This window comes from Cupressus sempervirens, chromosome 8 (genome assembly GCF_028749045.1).
Source record: "Cupressus sempervirens isolate cs-2001-9-10 chromosome 8, ASM2874904v1, whole genome shotgun sequence".
Classification (NCBI taxonomy): Eukaryota; Viridiplantae; Streptophyta; class Pinopsida; order Cupressales; family Cupressaceae; genus Cupressus; species Cupressus sempervirens.
In genome coordinates this window covers 690517568-690521684 of record NC_143125.1, presented here as the reverse complement: position 1 = coordinate 690521684, position 4117 = coordinate 690517568, and positions in this window count along the sequence as shown.

Here is a 4117-nt window from a genome sequence, read left to right as displayed (position 1 = left end):
TAAGAAATAAATTATACATCTCAATTATATTTATACTCATTGTTTATTGCTTCATCATTCTTCTTTTTAATATTATATTTCTATCTTAAATTTTGTATATGACAAAATATTTCAATCTCTCCTTTTGTTCTTTTCTTGGTTGTTTGAGGTTAGGTTTGGATTTCTTTAAGTCTTTGTTTTTGTATATTTTGGATGGCTGGCAGATGTCTCAATTTTGTAATTTAACACTCTCTTTTATTAATAAAATGGATATGAGGCTTCTTAACCACTATTGATATGTACAAAGGAATGTTGTTATGTTTCCTTAAATTGCCCTTTATATAAAGACTATCACTTTTCTACTTTCTCAACTTAACACAATCTATTTCAATAGCTTATATCACGTTATGATTAAAAGATAAATTTTTATTTTCATTCTAACGTGTAATTTCAACTATTAAATTATAGAAGAATAGATTCACTCTCTCCTCTAATTGATCCAATTCACATGACCTCTAGTTGGAAGCTAACCCCAACATTGGATCAGATCATAGTGCTATTCACTTTGAATTGAGGGTGAGCAAATGTGTTAGTGGTCCCTTCAAATTTGGAAAGATGTGGATATTAAGTCATAAGATTCAGGATCTAGTAGATGATTGGTGGAATATGTCTGCTATTGCTTCCCCCTTGATTAACCTAAGTACCAAATTGGGGGTGATTAAAGATAAAGTTTAAAAGTGAATAAAGTCTCCTTTGGTAATATTTTTGAAAAAAGGAAAGATATAGAAAGAAAGATGGGTGTTGCCTTTGAAATAACCTAGAAAACAATCTTAAGGATAGGAATTTCAGTTTGTAGGAATGTTCCCTAAGAGATCAATAGCTTTCTTTATCAACACAAGAAGAAACTTTTTGGAAACAAAAATCTAGTGTTCAATGGCTAAAAGAAGGTGACAAAAATGTTAGGTTCTTCCATCAAACCACTCTAAAACATAGAAGTAAAAATAGAATTAGATCTCTAACCTTAACTAATGGGATTATAGCTACTAAAGAGGCATATATCAACATAAAGTTATTAATTACTTCCTTGAGAGAGGAACTAAAGATTTTAGTGACAATGACCCATATGATCTCTTAGGTTGTATCCCTTTATTGGTGTTTGAGGAGGACAATAAGGCTCTCTTTAAATGGTTGAATAGGGAAGAAGTGAAAAGAGAAACCTTCCCATTTCAAGGGTTCAAATCTCCTAGTCCTAATGGATTCCCCTGACCTTCTTTTATGAATATTGAGAGGTTGTAGAAGAGAATGTGTTTAACGTGGCCTGCCATTTCTTTAGGACTAGAACTATGGCAGAAAAAACCAATCATAGTTTTATTGCTCTAGTGCCTAAAAAGGGAGACCCATCTAGTATGAATAACTTTAGGCTGATAAGTCTTTGTAATATTGTTTACAAGACCAAATTGGTAAAGTTATGGTTAATAGAATGAAACCTATCTTGGATAAGCTTGTCTCAAAAAATCAAAAAGGCTTTATGGAAGCGAGAAATATTGGGTGATCAGTTTTAGAAGGACCTAAAGAGTAGACTTAAATCCTAAGAGCCAAATATTTGTCTTATGGTCCACCTAGCCTCTTCTTGAGTAAGAACAATACTATAGAAAGCTCAACTCTATGGAAGAATATCCTAAAAATTAAAGGTATTGTCAAAAAAGGTAGTAGATTGTTGATTGGAAATGGTAGAAAAGCTCTCTTCTAGGCATAGATTTGGAAAGAGGAAATCCAATTAAAGGAGACCCATTCTAGCCAAGGCTTAGTTGAATGGCTTTTAGATGCTCTAGGAGACAAGGTGGAGAATTACTTGAATGGGTTAAATGTAAAGCTAAATGGTTAGACTTGCTTCAAATCTGGAAAAGTCATAGGGATTCTTGTAAAATAACACAAATTGATAACCCAGGGATAGCAAGTGTTGGGGTTTGATCAAAGACTGTAAAGGGAATATGATTTTGGGATTTTCTAAAAATATAGGAATAATCTCTAATAACTATGTAGATGAAATGGGGATGTTGTATGGTATTAAAATGTCACAATGTTACAAGGCAGAAAATATAGTGATGGAGGGAGACTCTAAACTAAGCAGAGACATATTACACAATAAATCCAAATGCATGTGGAACCTACATAGTTTGATTTTGGACTATAGAAGAAGATTTCTCTCATTTAATAAGATGATAAAATTAAACACACCTTAAGAGAAGGAAATTATGTTGTGGATTTCTTAGCTACCTAGGGTCTCGCTTATAAAGACTAGCATCAAGTTACTACATTGGTATGCACAAGAGAATTAAAAGATATTGTTAATAATGAAAGAATGAGAAATCAAGAAAGTTGGTAAGATAACAGGAGGGGGTATTCCTGAAGGAAACAAATATTGTGAAGATACTCTAAAAGTCCCTCATAAAAAGGCTATGTCAAATATGCACCAAAAAAAGAGAGAAAAGTGGTTAAGTATCAAGTGGAAATTAGGTGGGAAATTTAGCAAAAAAAATGTTTTAAAACTTTCTTATTTGTATTTTAGAGCATCGCTAAAAAAATTCCACTTTTTTCTGTGGAGATGATTAATTTTGTAGTAGAAAATCAACCATATCAAGTAATGATGACTATTAAAGATAGTATTAATGTTCAATTGGGGAAAATTTTCCCAAAGAATGTAAAGTGCCTTTTTAAAATAACAAAGTACAAACCAAGCTCATATCTTAATTACAAATATCCTTTCGTCAGTTCAAAAATTACTAAATTAGTCGATAGAAGGACCTCAAGAAATGAGGAGAGTAGATCTAGTGGGGATGGGTTATTAATTTGTGTTATTTTGATTAATACCATTCACTTCATATCTTTTGTTGGCAATTCCCAACTCTCTACACAAAATTATAGAAATTGTATTAAGTGTCTTGGCTTGAGAGTGAAATTTATCATGTAGAGTGAGACCCTAGAGTGGAGTATTGTGAGGATTGATCTTGACTTGGAGAAGGGTCATTGGATTTTCACCAAAGAAAACATTATGGGTGGCCCTCTAAACGGGTAGAGCCAAGAAGTTGCAGTATCGGTGGCCCTTTGAATGGGTAAAGCCAAGAAGTTGTAGGGAATTAATGCAAAACAATGAAATTTGGAACTATTTCAAAAATGTGGGGCTCGACACTTATATCCTTGCAATGCATGGCCATAACACTTGGGTATCCTCACAATTTGCTAATTTTTGTCACAAAGACCAAGAGTCTATTGGGAGTGTGAATTTGTAATTACTCTAGAACTTATTAGCAAAGCTACTACTATATCTTGTAGATGAGTTAGTGAAAAATAAGGGCTCATTCAACTACAACAAGTTCAAGCATATATTCTTCGAAGGCACAGAAGAGTCGGTAAGGGTTAAATCAAATAATGGGTATGAATGCCTCTGTCTCCCGATCCCCTTTCTCATTATTTGTACATGGGTGATGAATTATTTTACCCTGGAAGGTCACTTCACAACATACCATGGGAACCATTTCCCTCTATTGAATATGTTAAGGCATTCTGAGACGATTAATGTTCCCTATTTAATTTACTCTTCTTTGATTAATAGCAGTACTAATTGGGATAATCATCTCATACATCAAGGTTTTATTTGTGTCTTGTATCACCATGTTTATTCCCACCATCCTGGGTTAGGTAGGTGTCTACCTAGGAATGTTGGTCCTCCCCATAACCTTAAGTAATATGTGGTTAATGAAGAAATTGAAATTGAAAAAGAGCCCCAAAAAACCCCTCTAGATACTAAAAATGTGGTTCATGTTCATAAAAATTATAGGGTTGCTAAGGCTAAAAGTCAAGCTATATAGGAATACTTTTTGTTGGAAACCCATGCTAGGTGCAAGAATGTGTCTACCAACTCCAACCTTGTAGGGACCCTCAAAAATAATAGAATTGTAGGAGAAATTATAGAGGTGGATAAGCAGGATTTAGATGGTAACTTAGATGGCAATAAAAGAGATAAAGAACCTAGAGCTTATTTGAGCTCAGGGGAGAGAAGGTCTGTTAGGTTGAGAAAGAGAAAAGGCAAGAACTATTAGGAAGGGAGTAAGGAGGAAGCCTTAAATACTCAAAATAA